Source organism: Ranitomeya variabilis, chromosome 2 (assembly GCF_051348905.1).
Source record: "Ranitomeya variabilis isolate aRanVar5 chromosome 2, aRanVar5.hap1, whole genome shotgun sequence".
NCBI lineage: Eukaryota > Metazoa > Chordata > Amphibia > Anura > Dendrobatidae > Ranitomeya > Ranitomeya variabilis.
In genome coordinates this window covers 862177017-862203908 of record NC_135233.1, presented here as the reverse complement: position 1 = coordinate 862203908, position 26892 = coordinate 862177017, and the positions used below count along the sequence as shown (strand labels likewise).

At 43.7% G+C, this 26892-nt stretch overlaps 1 protein-coding gene across 11 annotated transcripts in view; it reads right to left on the bottom strand.

The window, feature by feature from the left end:
• Positions 1 to 26892, bottom strand: part of TP63 (tumor protein p63) — a 273579-nt gene that overhangs the window by 217977 nt on the left and 28710 nt on the right. For 2 of the 11 annotated variants that reach the window (XM_077290280.1, XM_077290290.1), the window contains exon 1: positions 14828 to 14932. The exons of 5 other annotated variants lie outside the window; for them this stretch is intronic. The gene's annotated coding sequence lies outside the window, so the exon portion shown is untranslated. Of the gene's footprint in view, positions 1 to 14827; positions 14936 to 26892 lie in introns of those variants that run through there. 4 more of the 11 variants (XM_077290292.1, XM_077290295.1, XM_077290283.1 and 1 more) reach the window with 4 other exon arrangements.

Sequence of the window (26892 nt, the reverse complement as noted above, 5' to 3'; positions counted from 1 at the left end):
TTGCAGGATTACTGCAAAAAGTTGGTAACACTATCTCTTGAGAACGATGAAATTCAGAGACCACTTTTGGGAGGAAAGAAGGATCAAGACGGAGTACTATTGAATCCTCTCTAACCAGAAGATAAGGTTCTCTTATTGATAGGGCCTGTAATTCACCCACTCTTCTAGCTGAAGTTATAGCTACCAAGAAAATAGTCTTGTAGGCGAGATTCTGTGGGGAACAGGTAGACAAAGGTTCGAACGGTGGACCTGTAAGGCCTTGAAGCACAATATTAAGATCCCATGGAGGAACTATAACTTGCTTCCTAGGGTTCATTCTGTTTGCTGAGGTCATGAACCTTTTAATCCAGCGATGTCCTGCTAGATCTTGATCAAAGATGGAGCTAAGCGCAGAGACCTGGACCTTCAGAGTACTGGGTTTCAGACCGATTTCTAGGCCTCTTTGTAAAAAGTCCAATATCTTAGATATATCTGGCCTAAGAGGGTCTGGAGGTTTAGGCAGACAAAAAGATGAAAATTTTTTCCAGATATTATAAATAGCATTTGTTACCGGTTTTCTGGATTTTTGTAGAGTAGCTATAACAGGGTTTGATAGCCCTTTTGCTCTTAGTACATTGGCTTCAGAAACCACGCCGCTAAATTCCACCTCTGAGGATCTGAGTGAAGAACTGGGCCCTGGGAAAGGAGATTGGCCTTCATCGGTAACATTATCGGTCCGTCCACCTGAAGTTGAATAATCAGGTTGAACCAACTTCTCTTGGGCCAAAATGGAGCAACCAAAATAGTTGGAGTCTTTTCTATCCGAATCTTCCGTAGCACTTTTGCAAGAATCGGAATGGGCGGAAAAGCATATGCCAGATGAAATTGCCAATCTTGAACCAAGGCGTCTATTGCTCTGGGATTTCCTCTTGTATCCAGGGAAAAAAATATTTCTACTTTCGCGTTCTGGTGGGAAGCAAAGAGGTCGACCTCCGGGAGACCCCATCTGTTTACCAGTAAGTTGAAAGTTTGCCGATCCAGACTCCATTCGCCTGGATGAATATCCTGTCGGCTCAAATAATCTGCCTGAAAATTGGCAGTACCTTTTAGGTGAGTTGCCGTCAGGGACAGTAGGTGTTTCTCGGCCCAGGTAAAGATTCGGGCAGAGATATTTTTTAGACTGGTGAATCTTGTACTGCCCTGATGTCTGATGTGAGCCACCGTGGTCATGTTGTCCGAGTATATCTGGACATGTTGTCCAGAGAGTTGATGATTTGTTGCAAGGAGAGCTTCTTCCACAGCCTTGAGTTCTCGGAAGTTTGACGATCTCTCTCTGATTGACGGGTCCCAAAGACCCTGATAAGGCACATGATTTACCATGGCTCCCCAGCCTCTCTTGCTGGCATCTGTTTTGATCGTGGTTAACGGGAATTGAATCCAACTCACACCCCTGCGAAGGTTTTCGGACTTCATCCACCACGTTAGGGATGCATTCACTCGACCTGGAGTGTGAATCCTCTTGTTTAAAGAGCCAGGATGACCATCCCAATTGCTTAGCAAATGAGTCTGGAGAATTCTTGAGTGGGCTTGAGCCCAAGCCACCGACTGAATACAGGCCGTCATTGAGCCTAATAGTGACATTCCTTCCCGGAGTGTGGGAGATCTCATCTCCCTGTATTTCTTGACCTTTACTACTAATGGTAGTCTGTGATCTTCTGGAAGGAAGGACATCTGCTTTTCCGAGTCCAGAATTACTCCCAAAAACCTTCTGGTTCTTGAGGGTTGAAGCTGGGATTTCTTTATGTTCGGTATCCAACCCAGAGACTTCAATATCTCTAATGTGGTTGATACATGAGATACCAGGGTCATTTTGGTGGGAGCCACTATCAGCAGATCGTCCAGATACGGCACTATACAAACCCCTTGTCTCCGAATGAATGACACGACTTCCGCCATCACTTTGGAGAACACTCTCGGAGCTGATGAGATGCCGAAGGGGAGGACTCTGAACTGATAGTGCTCCACCTGATGATTCCCCTGAATCGCAAATCTGAGATATTTTGTATGTCTCGGGTGAATAGGGATATGAAAATACGCATCTTTCAGGTCGATTGTCGCCATAAAGGCGTGTTGATGTATTAAAGGAATGGCTGATTTTACAGACTCCATCTTGAATCTTCGATATTTTACATGTTGATTCAGACCTTTTAGATTTATGATGATACGTACTTCCCCTGATGGCTTTGGTACCATGAATAAGCGGGAGTAGTGTCCCTGACCCCATTCTGATTGTGGAACTGGAGAGATCACATTTGATCTTAAAAGGTCTCTGAGACCCAATGTTAGCAGTTTGTGATCCCTCATTGAGGGGGTGGTAACCTTTAGACCCTGAGGGGGGGGAGAAGTTAACTCTATCAATAGGCCCTCCTTGATAACATTGAGGACCCAGTGGGAGCTGGTGATGTTTTCCCACTGATCCACAAAATTTGAGAGTCTTCCCCCCACTGGGTCGGAGTCATTGTTTATCTTGCTGAAATGACTGTTGTTGCTGCTGTTGTTGTTGCGGGACGAAGATATTTTTCCCTCTGCCTTTAGCATAGCTCCACCTGCCGGTCTTGCCTTTACCCCTCGGCTGAGAAGGTTGAGACAGTGGGGCACGAAAAAACCGGTTTTCTTGGTTGTTTTTGCTCCGGGAGCGCCTTTTTCTTGTCGGTCGCTTTATCCAGAATGTCGTCTAAAGCTGGACCAAACACAGTCTCCCTTAAAAGGGATGGCACATAACTTGGCCTTAGATGTGACGTCACCACTCCATAATTTAAGCCAGAGGGCTCTTCTGGCAGAGTTAGAGAGCACTAAAGATCTGGCAGCAATTCTAACGGATTCCAGAGAAGCATCCGCCAGAAACCCAGTAGCCTTATGTAAGATAGGGAGGGAATCCAACATCTCACTTCTGGAGGTACCCTGAGAAATGTGTGATTCTAACTTCTCCAGCCAGCAGGAAAGGGTCCTCGCAACACATGTAGAGGCAATATTAGCCTTGAGAACAGAAGAAGATGACTCCCAGGATTTCTTTAGGAGACTCTCAATCTTCCTGTCCATAGGGTCTTTTAACTGCGACGCATCCTCAAAGGGGAGTGCTGTCCTTTTGGCGACTCTGGCCACCTGCACATCCACCTTGGGAATGTCAAGTTTAACAAGGTCGCCTTCTAGAGGAAATCTGTGTTTCATCTCGGAAGACATATTAAGGCGCTTCTCAGGGAGATCCCACTCTTGCTCAATCATATTAAGCACATTAGCATGAACGGGGAACCCTGCCTTTTTCTCCGATTTAAGCCCACCAAACATATGATCCTGTATGGACTGAGGTACAGGTTCCTCCTCAAGCCCCATGGTGTTACGAACAGCAGACACCAGGTCCTCAATATAATCCGAAGAGAAGAGGTATTTCCTGACCTCAGCCCTAGGAGATGCTGGATCTTCCCAGCCAGCAGATGAAGAAAAAGAGTGGTCAGAATCCGAATCCGACTCTATGACCTGAATCTTCCTCTTCTTAGCTGGGGAATGTGGCGGCGGAGGTGGGGGTGGAGGAGTGAAGGCTGCTAAGGAAGATTGTACCTCCTGTTTAACAAGAGAGCGTATCTCATCTAGAAGAGATGGTTGCTCTGCTTTAACTATCCTGTCAGTGCATGGCTGGCAGAGTTTTTTTATCCCAGGTATGAGGGAGCTTTGCAGAACAGACCGGACACTTCTTCCTAATAGTAGCTCTAGGGGCAGATTTTTCTCCCTGAAACAGAGAGGGAGAGAAGAATGAGGAGCTACCCCTAAGATAAAAACTACCTCCCGGATCCAGACCCTGCATACTCACAGTAGCAGGGGCAGTGCTGGGCTCTGCAGTTGCAGGGCATAAAGAACCGTCCATACTGAAGAGATTATAGTCTTACCTCAGTGGTGGTTCAGCAGGCTTTTATGGAGTAACTCTCCTAGCACCTGTCCCAGCGGTAGATTTTCCCCTCCTCCTCCTCCAGGATCCACGTGTGGGACGCCATTGCACCGACACCGCCGCCGGCGGAACCCGGAAGGGCCAGCTTCAGGGTGATATGAAAACCGGAAGTGACGCGCGCGCGACCGCCGACGTCACTTCCGGAACGCCGACCAAGCAGCATGGAGGGAGGAAGCCGGGAAGCTACGGAGAGGATCTCGGCTGGGGATCCCGGCCTGCTTTACCCTCACGGGGGCGCAGGAAGGCCGGGAAGGGTCCCGAGGTACCTGGCAAGCAGGACGACGGGAGCAGCCCACGGAGAGGCACAAGGCGACCCCAGCTGCCCGGCTGAAATACAGGTAAGACCTGTAAAATGACTGTAGCCACCGGCCACTACAGCATATGGAACCTCTCCCTGTCCCATGGGGAACAGGAAAGACACTGGTGAATGGGAGGTGGGAGGTGCTTTTAACCTCTCTTGTGTTTCCTGTTCCCCATTAGGGCAAAGAGACAACCTCCATATGCCGTCGTGGAAGGTGACTAGAGAAATGCAGGTGTGCTATGAGCGTTGACCACAGGGTGGCGCTCACAGCTACCGGGGATCAGTAACCATAGGTCTCAAGGACCTCAATGGTTACTATACAGAAGCATCGCTGACCCCCAATCATGTGACGGGGGTCAGCGATGCGCTCATTTCCGGCCGCCCGGAAGCGCCAGTTAAATGCCACTGTCTGCGTTTGACAGCAGCATTTAGCTAGTTAATAGCGGCGGGTGAATCGCGATTTCACCTGCCGCTATTGCGGGCACATGTCAGCTGTTCAAAACAGCTGACATGTCCCGGCTTTGATGCGAGCTCACCGCTGGAGTCCGCATCTAAGCGGGGGTTCTGACCTCAGACGTACTATCCCATCCGAGGTCAGAAAGGGGTTAAACACAACAGTCCTGATAAACAAGCATCATCTACTTGTTCTGCGGTTCAGTGTCCTCTTTCTCCTTCAGCTTGACAGTATAGCTAAAATCACTACTGCATGGTGTTCAAACTTAGTCAAGAACTACAGGAAACGTCTGACCTCTGTAGTTGTAAACTAGGGTTTCTGTACCAAATATTAACCCCTTAAGCCCCGAGGGTGGTTTGCACGTTAATGACTGGGCCAATTTTTTACAATTCTGACCACTGTCTCTTTATGAGGTTATAACTCTGGAACACTTCAACGGATCTTGGCGATTCTAACACTGTTTTCTCGTGACATATTGTCCTTCATGATAGTGGTAAAATTTCTTCGATATAACTTGTGTTTATTTGTGAAAAAAAATGGAAATTTGGCGAAAATGTTGAAAATTTTGCAATTTTCCAACTTTGAATTTTTATGCCCTTAAATCACAGAGATATGTCACGCAAAATACTTAAGTAACATATCCCACATGTCTACTTTACATCAGCACAATTTTGGAACCAAAATTTTTTTTTTTTTCTTAAGGAGTTATAAGGGTTAAAAGTTGACCAGCAATTTCTCATTTTTACAACTTTTTTTTTTTTTTTTTTTAGGGACCACATCTCATTTGAAGTCATTTTGAGGGGTCTATATGATAGAAAATACTCAAGTGTGACACCATTCTAAAAACTGCACCCCTCAAGGTGCTCAAAACCACATTCAAGAAGTTTATTAACCCTTCAGGTATTTCACAGGAATTTTTGGAATGTTTAAAAAAAAAATGAACATTTAACTTTTTTTCACACAAAATTTATTTCAGCTCCAATTTGTTTTATTTTACCAAGGGTAACAGGTAAAAATGGACCAGAAAAGTTGTTGCACAATTTGTCCTGAGTACGCTGATACCCCATATGTGGGGGTAAACCACTGTTTGGGCGCATGGCAGAGCTCGGAAGCGAAGGAGCGCCATTTGACTTTTCAATGCAAAATTGACTGGAATTGAGATGGGACACCATGTCGCTTTTGGAGAGCCCCTGATGTGCCTAAACATTAAAATCCCCCACAAGTGACACCATTTTGGAAAGTAGACCCCTAAGGAACTTATCTAGATGTATTGTGAGAACTTTGAACCCCCAAGTATTTCACTACAGTTTATAATGCAGAGCCGTGAAAATAAAGTATCGCCGCGATGCTTCCCTGTACCGCCGGTACACTGCGATCATGTTTGATCGCAGTGTGCCAGGGGTTAATGTGCCGGGGCCAGTCCGTGACCACTCCCGGCACATAGTGCCGGATGTCAGCTGCGATAGTCAGCTGACACCCGGCCGCGATCGGCCGCGCTCCCCCCGTGAGCGCGGCCGATCGCATATGACGTACTATCCCGTCACTGGGAATTATGTCCCAGGTCACCTCGACAGGATAGTACGTCATATGGGATTAAGGGGTTAAAGTTCTGTTTTTCTATAATATCAAATACTTACTTCATAGAATAAAATGCAAATTAAAAAAAAAAACAAAAAAAAAAAACAGAAAATTTACTTGTATGATTTTTACAAAAAGATTGTCTCACAGTTGAAGTGTACTCATGATAAAATTTACTGACCTATCCATTCTTTGTAGGTGGGAACACTTGCAACATCGGCAGTGTATCAAATACTTATTTTCCCCACTGTAAGCATTGGGTCTCCTAAGACCCATTTCCAGAAGGCCACGGTATCCTAGTCATTAATACTCCAAATCTCGCTATCCATTTTCTTCTGTCTCCTCTCACATAGGATCACCCCAGTGAGCGGCACTGCTCACATTCAACTTTTTAGTCCTCTCACTATGCACTCTAGACCCTGACTGACAGGAAACACTCACCTTCCCTGGAACTCAGCTCTCCTACTCTGGGCTAGTGCCAAGCATTAATTCAAACTGCCCCTATGTTTGAACTACATATTGCAATTCACATTATATCAACACTATTACATCACATAATGGTAAACTTGTTTCTTCAGAGGGAAGCGTGGACAGCATATCCATATCCTACAATTTTGTCGAGATCTTTCAGTAGTACTACATATCCAACATACATAAAGTATCCATATTATCAAACTGCCCAGACTGAGCCCTCCAGCTGATCTGGCTAGTGCAATGACAAGCCAGAAGGGAAAAGGATAGCAACTAGAGTATTTATGGTACAGTTGTGCTCAAAACTTTACTTACCTAATCAGAATTTCTGCTTTCTTGGCCTTTTTTCAGAGAATACCAATGATCACACCAAAACTTTTTCTCCACTCACGGTTAGTGGTAGGGTGAAGCCATTTATTCTCAAACTACTGTGTTTTCTCTTTTTAAATCATAATGACAACTCAAAACATCCAAATGACCCTGATCAAAAGTCCACATACCCCATTTCTTAATACCGTGTATTGCCCGCTCTAAGGCTATGAACACACGCTGTGGATTTTGCAGCGGATCCGCAGTGTGTCCGCAGCAGTTTCCTATGCGTTTAGAGTACAATGTAAACCTATGGGAAACGCAATCCGCAGTGCACATGCTGCTGAAAAAACCACAAGGAAACGCAGCGGTTTACATTCCGCAGCATGTCAATTCTTTGTGCGGAATCCACAGCGGCCGTATCTCGCGTATGTGTGAACGGATGGACTCTACATGCCTGGTTCCCACCATGAAGCATGGTGGAGGAGGTGTGATGGTGTGGGGGTGCTTTGCTGGTGAGACTGTTTGGGATTTATTCAAAATTGAAGGCATACTGAACGAGCAAGGCTACCACAGCATCTTGCAGCGGCATGCTATTCCATCTGGTTTGCGTTTAGTTGGACCATCATTTATTTTTCAGCAGGACAATGACCCCAAACACACCTCTAGGCTGTGTAAGGGCTATTTGACCAAGAAGGAGAGTGATGGGGTGCTACGCCAGATGACCTGGCCTCCACAGTCACCAGACCTGAACCGAATCGAGATGGTTTGGGGTGAGCTGGACTGCAGAGTGAAGGCAAAAGGGCCAACAAGTGTTAGCATCTCTGGGAACTCCTTCAAGATTGTTGGAAGACCATTCCCGGTGACTACCTCTTGAAGCTCATCAAGAGAATGCCAAGATTGTGCAAAGCAGTCAAAGCAAAAGGTGGGTACTTTAAAGAACCTAGAATATAAGACATAACAAAAAAGTGTGAAACAACTGAAATTAAGTATATAAATCCACTTGTGTTAATTCATAGTTTTGATGCCTTCAGTGTGAATGTACAATTTTCATAGTCATGAAAATACAGAAAAATCTTTAAATGAGAAGGTGTGTCCAAACTTTTGGTCTGTACTGTATAATTTTCTTTTTTCATTATGTAAACTAGGGGGCAGGTCACTGAGGGATTAGTGATCTGTGAGAAGCAATACTGATGAATACGTAATTAGAGCACCACACAAAATCCCCCCCCCCCCCTGCCTAAGGAGACTATTGAACACCGGAGCGGAGCATGCAGCCGCATAATACATGGAGCTGCATGCTCCACCCCAGAATGCCGACATCAGAGCTGGGTTTTCACCTGCAAGACTCGGCCGTATCTCACGTATGTGTGATCCCGGCCTAACAGTTGTAGTAGAGATGTGTCTGCTGAATGAACTGTGTTCTAGCTCTAATCTGAGCTGCTGTTAACCTGCAATTTCTGAGGCTGGTGACTCGGATAAACTTATCCTCTGAAACAGAGGTGACTCTTGGTCTTCCTTTCCTGGGGCGGTCCTCATGTGAGCCAGTTTCTTTGTAGAGCTTGATGGTTTTTGCAACTGCACTTGGGGACACTTTCAAAGTTTGTCCAATTTTTCGGACTGACTGACCTTCATTTCTTAAAGTAATGATGGCCACTCGTTTTTCTTTACTTAGAATTTGTATTATGGCAAGAAAAAAGCAATATATATATATATATATATATATATATATATATATATATATACATACATATACACACACATATATATATACATACATACACTCACATTGCATATTTGGTACATAGAGAGTTAAATAAAGACACACAGAATCTGCGTTAGGCCAGGTCACATTTGCGAGAAGCTCACACCTCAATACCCAACACTGCCACCGGCACTTGGACCAGAGCATTCAGCTACATAGAAATACATGCAGCCGCACACTTCTGTCCCAAGTGCAGGCGGCAGTGTCGAGTATTGATGCGAGAGACTCGTAAGAGTTTCTCGCAAGTGTAACCCTGGCCTTAAGCACAATATCTGTCTAATTTAAAAAAAAAAAAAAAATGAAAATAAATAAATAAATGGCATGGGCTCCCGCACAATTTTCAGTGCTAGAGTGGGAAAGTCAGCGACTGAGGGCCGATGTTTATAGCCTAGGAAAGGGTTAATACCCATGGATCTTCCCAGGCTATGAATATCAGCCCACAGCTGTATATTTAGCCTTTACTGGCTATTAAAATAGGGGGACCCCCCAAAAATGATGAATAGTCAGAAAAAGCTATGCAGACAGCTGTGGGCTGATATTCATATCCTAGGAAGGGACCATGGATATTGCCCCCCTTTCTTCAAACACCAGCACACAGCCACCCCAGAAATGGTGCATCTGTAAGATGCGCCAAATCCAGCACAACTTCTCTCTTCCCACTGCCCTGTAGCGGTGGCATATGGGGTAATAGGGGGTTAATGTCACCTTTGTATTGTAAGGTGACATGAAGCCGGCTTAGTAATGGAGAGGTGTCAATAAGACACCAATCCATTACTAATCCTACAGATGTTAAAGGGTTAAATAAAGACCCAGCCAGAAGTCTTTTAATGAAATCAAACACAGTTTTGCCATCTTTAGGGTATGTGCACACATAGAATGGTACACTGTGGAATTTTCCGCAGCAGATTGAATAAATCCGCAGGGCAAACACTGTTTTTCCTGCGGATTTACCACGGTTTTTGTGCGGATTCCACTGCGGTTTTACACCTGCGGTTTTCTATTATAGAGCAGGTGTAAAACAGCTGCGGACTCCGCACAAAGAATTGACATGCTGCGGAATGTAAACCGCTGCATTTCCGCGCGTTTTTTTTCGGCAGCATGTGCACTGCGGATTGCGTTTCCCATAGGTTTACATTGTACTGTAAACGCATGGGAAACTGCTGCGGACCCGCAGCTGCGGAAATGCTGTGGATCCGCAGCAAAATCCGCAGCGTGTGAACATAGCCTTATTGTTACGCCTAATTCCTGCGACGCCCTCAATCTCCTGTAAAAAAGAAAAATAATAAACCAACAAATACTCCCTGGTCAGATGCAGTCCATTTAATAATGAGTGTCCCATGACTATCTCCCCTATAGAGCTGTCACATCAGGAGATATGACTGCTCTATAGGCCTCCAGTGACACACTGACAGGAGACAATGACTCCTGCAGTGTTATCACTGAGGGTACAATAAGTTAATTCTCTCACTTTACGGCACTGCTGTGAGAGAAATTCCCATGCAGCGGTGCCGCAAGTGACAGTATGAACTCTGCTGAACTCACAGAGGTGGAGGGATACAGTGCGGAGGATTACCTTCAGTCATTGTATCACCTAAGACCCTGGAGAGCGGTCACATCTGCTGATGTGACAGCTATCCACAGGAGATTGTTGTGGGACACTCGTTATTAAATGGATTACATCGGATCAGAGAGTATACTGGGGTTTTTTTTGGTTTTTTTTATTTTTGTTTTTTTAAAACAGGTGATCGAGGGCTTTGGGGACTAGGTGACTGGTGAGTATATACACTGTATGTTGGATGAACTGAGTGGACATTTTTTTTTTTCCCCCCAGATGATGGGATTACCACTGTCTCATCATCCGGCTAGCTGTCACTGTAGCAGGCATAGCCAGAAGGGACTAGTAGTCCAATCGGACAATGCCTGCCCACACACACAGACCCCTGCACAGCCCCGCAGATACAGTCTCCGCCCACACGCTCTTCCTCCTCCCGATCTGCACCGTTTCTCACACCCAACTCCGCAACAAAACTGCAGATATTTTTAAACCTGCAGATTTGCCTGACAATGATAGTCAATGGGTGCAGAAAGGCTGCAGATCCGCAAAAAGAATTGACATGCTGTGGAAATTAAAACCCTGCAAATCTGAGTTGTTTTTTTTTCGCAGCAAGTGCACACCAATTCTCAATTTCCCATTGACTAACATATAGCACACCCAAAGCTGAAACCTGAGCCTTGAGGGTTCTAGTAGCCAACCCTAGCTCAAACACCCTCTGGAAAAAATCTTGGATTTAACCAAGAGCCTTCTTTCCTAAAGATTTCCCTGAAAATTCCAGAAATTTTCTCCACGTACTGCCGTAAAAAATTTTTAACAGGCTTTCTACTTTTTAACAAAGTGGAGACTGACCTATCTGATTTAGTGTTGCCCTCAAATTCTAGGCGCATGTGTCATCAATGGAACATGCCATCACTTCCTGATCATCTAGGCCGCCTTCAGCATGCGTCACAGAGCTGGGTGTTGAGGAGGGCAGCACAGCGGTCAGAGACATGCAACACATCTTAGTCTCTGCCGCCCGCACAACTGAGCCCATCATAGACGGCGCTTCCAGAGACCTGAAGGTCGGTGCCAGAGTCATGTAGCCTGCTTTTCCGAATGCTGGGACTGGGCAAGAAATTTCCTCCTATCTTAACAGCGGGATTTTGGCACAAAGTTCCCATCAATGACAAGAAACTAACTGATGCAATGGAGAGGTGCCACCCTTTTATTTCAGTAGGCTTCCTGTCCTTGGTGGATGGATCCGTCTCAGGTGTGCTGTTGTGGGTGAAGAGAAAAAATATTTTGGAAGTACAGTGCAAAGCTCAGAAGGGAAGAGGCACCATATTGGAGTTCAGATTTTGCTGGAATGGTTTGATGGTGCCATGTCACATAGGCAGAGTCACTCAGGTGCCAGAACAGATACCACCTATATGTGAACTCATTTTACAAACTACACTCCCTAATGAATTCATCTATGGGTGCAGTGATCATATTGACACCGCATGTGCCTCACATAAAAATTCTAGTCTTTCTTCACTGCCTAATAGTATAAAATTTTACCACTAAAATGATGTTTTAACCCCAAGTTTTAAATTTTTGTAAGTGCTTATAGAAAAAAAAAAAAAAAATAGGCCTGTTTGTTGTAAAAATTTCTACTAAGTGCGCCAATACCCCATGTGTAAACCTAAGGCTATGTGCCCACGTTGCATTTAAGCGTTTTTTACCGTGATTTTCCGCTGTGGAAATGCTTAAAAAATGCTTACAAACAGCATCCCATTCATTTCTTATGCATTCCGCAATTGATGTGCCCATGCTGCATTTTTTTCCGTGGAGAAAACGCATCACGGAAAAAAACGCAGCATGTTCATTATTTTTGCGGAATCGTGGCAATTCCGCACCCATAGACATACATTAAAAATCCGCTTGTAAAACGAGGTAAATAAGCATCTAAATCTGCATGCGTTTTTCCTGCCAAGGGTATGCAGAATTGAAGCAGAAAATTCTGCTTCTATTCTGCAACGTAGGCACATAGCGTTAGAAGGGATGGCACACCATATTATTAGTGCAGATTTTACTGTTCTGGTTTGTGGGTGCCACGACCCACTGGGAGAGCCCCTGAGGTGCCAGAACAGCAGAACTTGAGACCCAATTTTAAAAACTACACCTCTCAATTAATTCATCTAGGGGTGCAGTGATCATATTGATCCACGAGTGTGTCACAGTATTTTAAAACAATGAGCAGTTAAGAAAAAATAATTACATTTTTACCACCAGAGTTTTTCTGTATCCACAGGTTTTACATTTTCACAAGGATAAAAAAGAAAAAAAAAAAAAAAATTTGCACCAAAATTTGACCCAGTTTCTGCTGAATATAGAAATGCCCCATATGTGGCTCTACAGCACTGCTTAACCATACGGCGAAACTCGGGAGGGATGGAGTGCTATCAAACTTAGAGAATTTCACAAGAAAAGCAATGGTGTGCTTGGTTTTAACGTAACTTTATTCTATCGTGAGCTATTTACAAGTTTATGACCACTGATAAAATGTGTTCAAAGTGCTGCTCATTGTGTTGAATTGTCAATGCAACCTTCTTCTCCCACTCTTGAAACACTGATAGCAACACCACAGAAGAAATGCTAGCACAGGCTTCCAGTATCTGTTTCAGATGCTGCACATCTCGTATCTTCACAGTATAGACAATTGCCTTCAGATGACCCCAAAGATAAAAGTCTAAGAGGGTCAGATCCAGAGACTTCAGTGGCCATTTAACTGGCCCACGATGACCAATCCACTTTTCAGGAAACTGTTCATGTAGGAATGCTCGGACCTGACACCCATATTTGATGGTATGATGTGGTATATGGGGTACAAAGATAGTGGGGCCATTCTTTATCAATGGAAACCTCAATGCCACTGGATATCTGAAATTGCTAAATGATGAGGTGTTGCCCTCTTTATGCACTGAAGATAGCATGTTTCCTGAGTTTTTCCAGCAAGATGGTGCACCATCACATTATGGGTGTCAGGTCCGAGCATTCCTACAAGGAATCTGACCCCCTCAGACTAGTATTTCTTCTGTGGTGTTGCTATCAGTGTGTCAAGAGTGGGAGAAGAGGGTTGCCTTGACAATCCAACACAATGGGCAGCACTTTGAACACATTTTATAAGTGGAAATAAAGTTGTAAATAACTCATGAAAAAATTAAGTTACATTAAAACCAAGCACACCAATGTTTTCCTTTTGAAATGCTCAATAAGTTTGATGTGTATGTGTCACATGACGCTTTTCCCATTGGAAAAAGTAAAGTTGGATCCAAAATGGCCGCCATGGTCACCACCCATCTTGAAAAGCTTCCCACTTCCCATATACTAATGTGCCACAAACAGGAAGTTGATTTCACCAACCATTCACATTTTATTTTAGTTGTATCAATATAAATGGGGTGAATAAATATAAATATATATACCCTGATTTTTTTTTAAATTTTTTTTTTATATATTTTTAAACATTTTTTTTTCTAACTGTCCCTCTATGAGACAGCCTGATCGTTGTTATAATCCATTGCAATGCACGGTCAGTGAAGCACTGACACCATTAGGGCTCATACCCATTTGCGAGAAATGCGGACGAGTGCAATCCGATAAAAAAATATATAAATAAATAAATCGGATTGCACTCTGACCAATGTTATTCTATGGGTGACATCTCATCTGCGATTTTTTTCTCAGTTGAAGTCGGACAGTTTAAAAAAAAAATAAAAAAAAAACAAACAAACAAAACACAGTGCGAGTGCTGACCAATTTTTACACACCGGTGTCCTTTGAAAAGCCAGTAATTCATATGTGTCTACTGTAAAAATCACACCGACAGGTTATAATAGAAAAGATGGAATAGATATATACACATTGAACTGAAAGATAGAATAAAAGACAGTAATTCATCTGCCGGCTCCTGTAAAATCACTGCAGGAGCCGACAGGATAGAAGACATGGATTCCATACAGTATATACATATAGAATAGGTAGATGTAATGTCATCATCACTGACATCTATATATCACCATGGCAGCGATCGGGCCCCCACAATGATGCCGGAGTGCAGAGGGGAACAGAGGGTTTAAGTGCCGGGAGCAGTGCGGACAATTGAGCCAAAACCTGGCGGCGATCACATGCGCACAGCTCACCCAAAACAGATTACAGGACTTTCTCCCAGAGCAAAGTTCACACACAGAAGAAGCTCCATACCCCTTCAGCCAGAGCTCCAGCAGCTTCCCTACCAAGTGTTCATCTCCGGGCGCAGGTCACACACTTATCTCTGCAGCACCAGAACACAGGCTACTCAGCTTTCCTATCTGACAAATGGAGTCTCCATTCAGAGAGACAGAAACCACGATATGCGTCTGAGCTACAGCTCCCATTTTTGGTTGGATACTCACCAGTATGAGCACGCTTGACTCGGCTTCTTCCAGCAGTCTGACACTAATGACCACAGGCCCTGGTTCTTAGTTAAAGCTAGTCAGGTGCATCTAATCAAGACCTGCAGTGCTAGGATTTAACCCAGACCTACCTGGCTTTGGCAATTGGTCCGTTTGTTTACCTCAATATTTATATTTTTTGTTTTGGGGGGGGGGTAGGAAATGGTCATAATTTACCAACCCAAGTCTTTAGGTTTGTGAAAATCTGTTAACCCTTGCATCACTGGGCATTTTCAGTTTTTGTTTTTCCCTCCCCATCTCCCCTTCTTCCATATAGCCTAAGGCCTTGTTCACACGATCCTTTTTTCGCTGCGGATTTTTCAGGTCCTGATTTGTGAAACCCGCAGTGCAAAACCTGCGGTGGTTTTCACTGCAGTTTTCAGTCCTTTTTCTACTGCGGATTCCACTGCGGGTTTCCAGCTGCTTTTTCCTATTGGTGCAGGTGGAAACCCGCTGCGGAATCCGCAGAAAGAATTGACATGGTACTTCTTTTTTTCCGCAGAAAATCAGCGCGGATTTTCGAGCGGAAAAAAGGAACGTCGGAACAGCGTTTTTTTTTTCCCATAGGGTAACATTGCACTGTACCCTGCATGGAAAAAGGATGCGGATCCGCAGCTTCAAATCCGCTGCAGATCCGCAGCAAAAACCGCATCGTGTGAACATAGCCTTAGGGTTTGTGCACACGTTGGGGGATTTCCTGCTGATCCGCAGCGTTTTTTACCATGAAGAAACACTGCCTATCCGCAAGTGATTTACAGTACAATGTAAATCAATGAGAAAAAAAAAAACGCTGTGCTAATGGTGCGGAAAATTCCCTGCGGAAACGCTGCGGATTAAAAGAAGTAGCATGTTACTTCTTTTTTGCAGATCTGCAGCGTTTTTGTACCCATTCCATTATAGAAATCCGCAGGGGTAAAAATCGCAGAAAATCCGCACAAAATCCACAGCAAATCCGCACAAAATCCGCATAAAAAATGCCTCAAATCCACACCTGCATTTTCTGCCAAGAGATGCAGAATCCGTACAAAAAAAATTAATTCCACAGGCAATTCCGCAACGTGGGCACATAGCTTTATTGGGGGCTTTTTTTTTTTTTTTTGCGAGATGAGTAGTACTTTTTGAATGGCAACATTGATTTTATCATAGCGTGTACTGGAAAAATTTTTTTTTTTTTAAGTGCGGTGACATTGCAACAAACGCGCAATTCCTCAATTTTTTATTTACCATGTTCATTATATGACAGAACTAACCTGGCAATACGATTCCCCAGGTCAGTATGAGTACGCAGATATCAAACATGTATAGATTATTTATGGTGTGAAAAAAAATTTGCATTTGTTTGATTAAACATTTTTGCGTCTCACCATTTTCTGAGACTCCTATTGTTTCTATTGTTCAAATTCTGGGGCTGGGTGAGGGCGTTATTTTTTTTGTGCCCTGAGCTGATGTTTTTATTATTACCATTTTAAAAAGGTAGACACAATGTTTTGATCACCTCTTTTTGCAATGTTGTGGCAGGCAAATTAAAAAAAATAAACGTATTCTGGTGTTTGATTTTTTTCTTATTAAACTGTTTACTAATCTGATTAATTTATTTCTATTTTGATATACTGGACATTTCAGAATGCAGTGATTCCAAAATATGTATTTTTTTTTCTAAGTGGCAAAAAAGTAAGGGTTGTTTGATTTGAAGATTTTTAAATAAGTAAAAAATAAACAACGTTTACTCTTTACTTTAAAGGGTACGTGTCCACGATCAGGATGGCCGGCGGTTTCGTCGGAGCGGCAAACCCGCTCGGCGCTAAGCCCCACCCCCTTCTGGGACGCAATGATGCCGGATGTGTTCATTGAACACATCCGGGATCATCGCACCTCACGCATAGGGCCGTGTGTTATTCCTTGCGGCGTGGCAGCATCGCCGCAAGGAACACGGACATGCTGCGATCTTAAAAGACGCGCAGCATGTCCGGAGTCGCAGGGCCGCCGGGTGCGTGTTACCACGCATAGTGGAGACGGGATTTCACAAAATCCCCTCCACTATGCTGGAACATCTGGATGCTGCGTGTTTGACGCTGCGGCCCCACGCAGCGTCAAACACGCAGCGTTTCCTGATCGTGGACACGTACCCTAATAGTACCCTTTGGAGATAAAGCTGTGATCACCCGATCAACTGCGCTATACACAGGCCAGTTTTAGGCAGTGGGGCCCTAGAAAAAAGTTTAAAATGGGGCCTCAAATGCTAACATTGCACATCACACAGAAGCATTTCGGTTGCATTTACATGCGCTGAGTTCAGGCCACTAACGAGTGTGATCGACAATATTGAAGTTGTTCGCTTGTTTCCCGGCCTCTTTACACTAATGGAGAAAGAATGAAGGGAACCGAACAATCACAATTAGATCAATCTGTCTCCATACAGTATCATGTTATCAGCAGCACATCTACAGTTTACAACGGCGATGTGCTGCCAAGAACAAGGATTTCTGTTCCGGCATAAACAATCCAATCACTCCATGAATATGCAGCATTTTGCTTGTTTAGTATAAGGGTATGTTTCCACAGGGCATATTCCTTCAGTATTTGCTGTGGATTGGACGCTGTGTACTGCCGCAGCATCCAAATGTTACAGCATAATGGAGGGGATTTTATGAAATCCCCATCTACACTATGCGTACAAACATGCAGGTGGCAGACCTGCGTAACCGGACATGCGTCACGCCTTTCTAGACCGCAGCATGTCTATTTATCTTGCGGAGACGCTCAGTCTCCGCAAGTTAAATAACACAGTCTATGTATAGGATGCGGTGATTCCGCATGAGTTCAATGAACACATGCAGAATCATGGTGCGTACGAAAGGGGGCAGCGCTTTGGGCGGAGCGGGGTATCCGCTACGTCCAAAGCGCTGGGATTCCGGACAGTGGACACATACCCTTCTACACCCCATAGTCCTCCATATATTATAATGTGTACCACAGTCCTCCATATTGTAAAATGCACACCCCCATAGTCCTTCATATAATATAATGTGCCCCATAGTCCTCCATATAGTATAATACACTCCTCATAGTGCTCCATATAGTATTATACACTCCCCATAGTCATCCATGTTGTACAATTCTCTTCCCATAGAATAATGCACCCCATAGTTCTTCATTTAGTATAATGTATTCTCCGGCTATGGGAGAGAGGGGTAGAGGGAAAAGTTGGAGCTTGACACACTGAGACATATATAATAAGCGGTTGCAATTGAATGTAGCTGGTGGGTGCAGTACCTACTGGTGATTTCAGCCGAAGTGAGGAAGAAGGAAGAGAGTTTCCAGCACGTCCATCCACTTTGAATAAAATTTCAATTTTATTTGAACATTTTAAAAAACAATTAAAAAAAAAAAAAAAAGAGAGAGACTCTCTGCATGACATGTTTCTGGTGCACCACGGCGCCCTTAGTCATAGGATCTAATACAAAATAAATGGACAGGTATATACTGTATAATATATAATGATAGATAGATAGAGATAGATATCTCTCTCTCTCTCTCTCAAGGAACCAATCACAAGCATAGCAATTAATGACATTGGAAAAACAACAGCTGGACGCACATAGCATAAATGTCTCCTTTTAAAGCATATCAAAATTGCATAAATTTGTAACTTATATCACCCTTCACCACATAGTTTTAATAGATGACTCAATTTAATAGATATAAAAAAGGTAATTCCTATAATTCATGCCATGTGGATGTTTAGTGTCTAAGGTTAAAATCCAAAAGGCTTCCTGCAGTGCAAATTGTTTCTTCCAGTCACCACCTCTTGGTAACTGATTAACTCTTTCTATGCCGAAAAATGAGAAATTTGATAAATCTCCCTTGTGCGCAGAAATGAAATGTTTAGTAGCTCCAGAATAGCCTAAATTATTGTTATTTATATTAGCTATATGTTCTGATGTATTCTCCATAGTCCTCCATACAGTATAATGCAGCACCACCATACAATAGAAGGGAGTCTGTGCTGACGGCAGGCGGGCCCCCCCGACTCACGGCAGCTGTCTGATGTGCCGCTATTAGCGGCACGCCACTGGCTGGGGGCCCTGGCTGTACATATATAGCAGAAATGCCAATCTCCTATGAACACCTGGTATTCACAGGAGTATCCCACTGACAGGCACGGGGATCTTCTACAGACCCCTGGGTGTCATGACAACTCATCAGAGATTCCCATCACATGACGGGGGCACAGATGGGCGAGATTAAGGATGCACTTCCGGACGGTAGGTGTTAGGGTATGTGCACACATTGCGGATTTGCCTTTGTAATTTTTTGTGCGGAGTCTGCATCTCTAGGCAGAAAACGCAGGTGCGGATTCAATGCATTTTTTCTGCGGATTTTGTGCGTTTTTACCCCTGTGGATTTCTATAATTGAATGGGTACAAAAACGCTGCAGATCCGCACAAAAGTAGTGACATGCTGCTTTTAATCCGCAGCTTTTCTGTGCAGAATTTTCTGCACCATAAGCACAGCATTTTTTTTTCCATTGATTTACATTGTACTGTATCTGCAGCGTTTCTGCAAGTTAATAAACGCCGCGGATCCGCAGTAAATCCGCAATGTGTACACATAGCCTAAAACCCTTCGTAAGAGTGACAGTGGGATTTAACTGCTTAACCCCTTTACCCCCAAGGGTGGTTTGCACGTTAATGACTGGGCCAATTTTTACATTTCTGACGACTGTCCCTTTATGAGGTTATAATTCTGGAACGCTTCAACGGATCCCGGTGATTCTGACATTATTTTCTCTAGACATATCATACTTCATGAAATTTCTTTGATATTACGTGTGTTTATTTGTTGTGAAAAAAAAAACCCAGAAATTTGGCGAAAATGTTGAAAATTTCACAATTTTCCAACTTTGAATTTTTATGCCTTTAAATCACAGAGATATGTCACACAAAATACTTAATAAGTAACATTTCCCACATGTCTACTTTACATCGGCACAATTTTGGAAACAAAATTTTTTTTCTTTTGTTAGGGAGTTAAGGGTTAAAAGTTGACCAGCAATTTCTCATTTTTACAACACTTCCCCCCCCCCCCCCTCACAAAAAATTTACTTTAGCTCCAATTTGATATATTTTACCAAGGGTAACAGGAGAAAATGGACCCCAAAAGTTGTTAGGCCAGCGTCACACTCAGCGTATGAAGATATGGTCCGTGTGCCATCTCCGTGTGCGGTTCCACCATTACTCCCAAGCAACATGCCCGCTGCCTTGGGGTCATCATTGATTCCGAGCTTTCATTCACCCCCCACATCCGATCACTGGCTCGCTCTTCTTATCTGCATCTCAAAAATATTTCTAGAATTCGCCCTTTTCTTACTTTCGACTCTGCAAAAACTCTTAGGGTATGTGTCCACGGTCAGTAAACACTGCGTGTTTGACGCTGCAGCGTCAAACACGCAGCGTCCAGATGTTCCAGCATAGTGGAGGGGATTTTTTTAAATCCCGTGTCCACTATGCGTGGAAACCCGCACGCGGCGGGCCTGCGACTCCGGACATGCTGCGCGTCTTTTCAGATCGCAGCATGTCCGTACACCTTGCAGAGACGCAGCGTCCCCGCAAGGAATGACACAGGGCCCTATGGGAGGGGGGCGATGATCCTGGATGTGTACAGTTAACACATCCGGCATCATCGCGTCCAAAAAGGGGGCGGGGCTTACCGCCGGCCATCCTGAACGTGGACACAGCCTTACTGTCTCACTTATTCATTCTCGTCTGGACTATTGTAACTCTCTACTAATCGGCCTCCCTCTTACCAAACTCTCCCCGCTCCAATCTGTCCTGAATGCTGCTGCCAGGATCATATTCCTCACCAACCGTTACACCGATGCCTCTACCTTGTGCCAGTCATTACACTGGCTACCCATCCACTCCAGAATCCAGTACAAAACTACTACCCTCATCCACAAAGCACTCCATGGCTCAGCACCATCCTACATCTCCTCTCTGGTCTCAGTCTACCACCCTACCCGTGCCCTCCGCTCCGCTAATGACCTCAGGTTAGCATCCTCAATAATCAGAACCTCCCACTCCCGTCTCCAAGACTTTACACGTGCTGCGCCGATTCTTTGGAATGCACTACCTAGGTTAATACGATTAATCCCCACAGTTTTAAGCGTGCCCTAAAAACGCATTTGTTCAGACTGGCCTACCGCCTCAACGCATTAACCCAACTATCCCTGTGTGGCCTATTAAAAAAAAAACAAAAAAAAAAAAACATAATCAGGTTCCTCGCATCATGTTCTCATACACTTTATGCAGTCAATAGCCCTCTGTGTCTGTACTGCTACATACTTAGGCAGTTAACTGGTTCATGCAGCTTTACATGAACACCTGAGCCTTACACCATGGCTGGTCCAAATAACTAAAGCAATTGTTACCATCCACCTCTCGTGTCTCCCCTTTTCCTCATAGTTTGTAAGCTTGCGAGCAGGACCCTCATTCCTCCTGGTATCTGTTTTGAACTGTGATTTCTGTTATGCTGTAATGTCTGTTGTCTGTACAAGTCCCCTCTATAAGTTGTAAAGCGCTGCGGAATATGTTGGCGCTATATAAATAAAATTATTATTATTATTATTTTACGGCCATAATACGCAGAAATGTTCCCAAAATAGTGATCCGGATGTCATCCGTAGGCAGGGTGTGGCAGCGTATTTTGCGCATGGCATCCTCCGTATGTAATCCGTACTGCAATATTTTCTCGCAGGCTTGAAAAACCGACATCTAATGGATTAATGTGCTATATGTTTATATATACACATATATACACACACACACACACACACACACACACACACTGTATTTATATTTACTTCAGCGCGAGATATGTCAAAAGCCGGTAATTCAATTGCTGGCTTTTTCTTTCTCCTTCACAAACCCGACATGATATGAGACATGGTTTACATACAGTAAACCATCTCATATCCCTTTTTTTATGCATATTCCAATCCACACTACTAATGTTAGAAAAATTCCCACGCTCGAGTTCATATGAGGACATCCAGCTGGGGGCGCATCACCGCGACTCAAGGTAACATTACCCTGCATTACATTCATTCACAACATTTTACAGACAGGAACTGCATTAGCACAGCTCCTGGCTGTAAAATGACTTAACCCCTTTGGAATATGCAAAAAAAAAGGGATATGAGATGGTTTACTGTATGTGAACCATGTCTCATATCATGTTGGGTTTGTGAAGGAGAAAGAAAAAGCCGGCAATTGAATTACCGGCTTTTCTATTGAACACCGCTGCGTATTTCTCGCAAGTCACACTGCTGGTCCGTGTGCAATCCGTATTTTTCTCGCCCCATAGACTTTCATTGGCGATTTTTTTGCGCAATACAGTGACAAACAGCATGCTGCGATTTTCTACGGCCGTACAAGACCGTATAATACGGATCAGTAAAATACGGCAGATAGGAGCTGGGACATAGAGAATCATTGTACCGTATGCAATCCGTATTTTCTGCACCTCTCATACGTCCGTAAATCTCGCTAGTGTGACGCCGGCCTTAGACAATTTGTCCTGAGTACCGGGATACCCCATATGTGGGGGTACACCACTGTTTGGGTGCATGGCAGAGCTCGGAAGGGAAGGAGCACCATTTGACTTTTCAATGCTAAATTGGCTGGAATTGAGATCGGACGCCATGTTGCGTTTGGAGAGCTACTAATGTGTCTAAACATTGAAACCCCCCACAAGTGACACCATTTTGGAAATTAGACCCCCTAAGGAACTTATCTAGATGTGTGTTCAGCACTTTGACCCACCAAGTGCTTCACTACAGTTCATAACGCAGAAACGTGAAAATACATTTTTTTTTTCCAGAAATTTTTTTTTTTAGCCCCCAGTTTTGTATTTTCCCAAGGGTAACAGGAGAAATTGGACCCCAAACGTTGTTGTCCAATTTGTCCTGAGTACGCTGATAGCCCATATGTTGGGGTAAACCCCTGTTTGGGCGCACAGGAGAGCTCGGATGGAGCACTGTTTTACTTTTTCAACACAGAATTGGCTGGAATTGAGATTGACGCCATGTCGCCTTTAGAGAGCCCTGATGTGCCTAAACAGTGGAAACCCTCAATTCTAACTGAAACCCTAACCCAAACACACCCCTAACCCAAACACACCCCTAACCCTAATCCCAACCGTAAATGTAATCCAGACCCTAACCCTAACTCCAACCCCAACTCAAGCCCCAAGCCTAGCCCTTACCCCCAACCGGAAAATGGAAATATTTTTTTTTTTATTTTTCCCTAACTAAGGGGGTTTGATTTACTTTTATAGTGGGTTTTATAGCGGATTTTTATGATTGGCAGCCGTGACACACTGAAAGACGCTTTTTATTGCAAAAAATATTTTTTTGCATTACCACATTTTGAGAGCTATAATTTTTCCATATTTTGGTCCACAGAGTCATGTGAGGCCTTGTTTTTTGCGGGACAAGTTGACATTTTTATTGGTAACAGTTTCGGGTGTGACATTTTTTGATCGCTTTTTATTCCAATTTTTGTGAGGCAGAATGACCAAAAAACAGCTATTCATGAATTTCTTTTGGGGGAGGCGTTTATGTCGTTCCGCGTTTGGTAAAATTGATCAAGCAGTTTTATTCTTCGGGTCAGTACAATTACAGCGATACCTCATTATTATATTAAATTATTTTTTTGTTTTGGCGCTTTTATACGATGAAAATTATTTTATAGAAAAATTAATTATTTTTGCATAACTTTATTCTGAGGACTATAATTTTTTTATTTTTTCACTGTATGGCGGCTCGTTTTTTGCCAGACAAGATGACGTTTTCAGCCGTACAATGGTTATTTATATTTGTCTTTTTGATCGCGTGCTATTCCACTTTGTGTTCGGCGGTATGATAATAAAGCGTTGTTTTTTGCCTTTTTTTTTACGGCGTTCACTGAAGAGGTTAACTAGTGGAACAGTTTTATAGGTTGGGTCGTTACGGACGCGGCAAAACTTATTTTTTTTACTTTTTTACTTTGCCCCAGGGGGGGCATCACAGTGAAGTGACAGATCGCTGATCTGACACTTTGCACAGCACTGTGCACGTGCACTCCTGGAGGCTTCCCGGCGCCTGCTCTGAGCAGGCGCTGGTAAGCCACCTCCCTGCAGGATCCAGATGCAGCCCCGTGGCCATTTTGGATCCGGGGTCTGCAGGGAGAAGGTAGGCGACCCTCGGAGCAACGCGATCACATTGCATTGCTCTGAGGGTCTCAGGGAAGCCCGCAGGGAGCCCCCCCTCCCTATGCGATGCTTCCCTATACCGCCATAACACAGCGATCATGTTTGATCGCAGTGTGCCGGGGGTTAATGTTCCGGGTGCGGTCTGTGACCGCTCCTGGCACATAGTGCCGGATGTCAGCTGCAATAGTCAGCTGACACCCGGCCGCGATCCCCCCGTGAGCGTGGCCGATCGCTATGACGTACTATCCCGTCGAGGGTCAGATAGGCCCATGTCACCTCGACGGGATAGTACGTCTAAGGTCAGAGAGGGGTTAACAGCCATCACCCCTTCAACCATAGCTTTCAGGCCACGTGCACATATTGGGTATTTGGTCTGTTTTTTTACTTCCGTATTTGTAAGCCAAAATCAGGAGGAGAACAGAGGAAAAGTAAGAAAAACACGTGACCAATTCTGTATTTACTACACACTCCTGGTTTTGGCTTACAAATACTGAGGTAAAAGTCCTCAAATAATCAAAGTATGCAAGTGGCCTCAAAAAGGTACATGACAGCTGATTAAATCAGCTGCTGTGTGGGGAATATATATATACACACACACACACACACACACACACACACACATACACACACTGTATATTATATATATAAAAAAAAAAAAAAGAACACAGCAGCACATGTACATGAATGCAGGCCATGTGAAAACACATAAATATTGAATATGAATTATACTTCTCACAAATATTTTTTTCACAATTTTTTTTTCAAAAAAATTTTTTTTCTGAAAACTTACAGTAATAGATGAAATGAAGATTCTTAGCGCATAAATTGGCCAATTCATGTGTGCCCATCAACCACAGCAAGGTGATCTCCCTCTGATGGGTCCTACTCTACCATACATGCCACTTTTGGGCCACCAGCCTACAACTATGGACAAAACATGTCACTCTAGGGCTAAACCTACAATTTATGGGCAGGTAGAGCGGATTACCACCACCTGCAAGGTCAATGGGAGGAGTGCAAGATCAGTCTGGAGGCAGCCAACATCCAATAACTAAATAGAGAAAAAAAGCCAACCAGCACTCCTAATGTGAACACGTGCCAGCTGCAAGCTGCATCATATAGATAAAAAAAAGAACACAGCAGCACACGCTAAGAATCTTCATTTCTTCTATTACTGCAAGTTTTCTGAAAAAAAAAATTTGTGAAAAAAGTATTTTTGAGAAGTATAATTCATATTGAATATTTGTCTGTTTTCACATGGTCTGGATTCATTTTTACCTATATGATGCAGCTTGCACGTGTTCACATTAGGAGTGCTGGTTGGATATATATATATCTCTAACTAGATTGTGGCCCGATTATAACGCATCGGGTATTCTAGAATATGCATGTCCCCGTAGTATATGGACAATGATGATTCCAGAATTCGCGGCAGACTGTGCCCGTCGCTGATTGGTCGAGGCACAGGCGGCCTCGACCAATTAGAGACGCGGGATTTGTAGGTATATAAAGGGGTGTGTGTGTGTGTGTGTGTGTGTGTGTGTGTGTGTGTGTGTGTGTGTGTGTGTGTGTGTGTGTGTGTGTGTGTCCAGGATTGGCATCTGCACCGTCGCAGCTACAGCCACAAAATATTGCAGTCACACGTCTGGACCCTGAGCGCGTCATAGGCTTTGTTGTGAGGCGAAATTTTAACACCGCGCGTTCCAATTCACCAATTTTGCCCCTATCTAAAAAGTGAAAGGAAAAGTGTTGGAGGCAAATTGATAGCTGCCAGAAGTGAACAAGGGGGACTTAACCCCTTCACCCCCAAGGGTGGTTTGCACGTTATGGACCGGGCCAATTTTTACAATGCTGACCACTGTCCCTTTATGAGGTTATAACTCTGGAACGCTTCAACAGATCCCGGTGATTCTGACAGTGTTTTCTCGTGACATATTGTACTTCATGATAGTGGTAAAATTTCTTTGATATTACCTGCGTTTATTTGTGAAAAAAAATGGAAATTTGGCGAAAATTTTGAAAATTTCACAATTTTCCAACTTTGAATTTTTATGCAGTTAAATCACAGTGATATGTCACACAAAATACTTAATAAGTAACATTTCCCACATGTCTACTTTACATCAGCACAATTTTGGAACCAAAATTTTTTTTTGTTAGGGAGTTAAGGGTTAAAAGTTGACCAGCAATTTCTCATTTTTACACCACCATTTTTTTTTTAGGGACCACATCTCATTTGAAGTCATTTTGAGGGGTCTACATGATAGAAAATACCCAAGTGTGACTCCATTCTAAAAACTGCACCCCTCAAGGTGCTCAAAACCACATTCAAGAAGTTTATTAACCCTTCAGGTGTTTCACAGGAATTTTTGTAATGTTTAAATAAAAATGAACATTTAACTTTTTTTCACACAAAATTTACTTCAGCTCCAATTTTATTTTACCAAGGGTAACAGGAGAAAATGGACCCCAAAAGATGTTGTACAATTTGTCCTGAGTACGCCGATACCCCATATGTGGGGGTAAACCACTGTTTGGGCGCATGACAGAGCTCGGAAGCGAAGGAGCGCCATTTGACTTTTCAATGCGCAAAATTGACTGGAATTGAGATGGGACGCCATGTTGCGTTTGGAGAGCCCCTGATATGCCTAAACATTGAAACCCCCCACAAGAAACACCATTTTGGAAAGTAGACCCCCTAAGGAGCTTATCTAGAGGTGTGGTGAGCACTTTGATCCACCAAGTGCTTCACAGAAGTTTATAATGCAGAACCG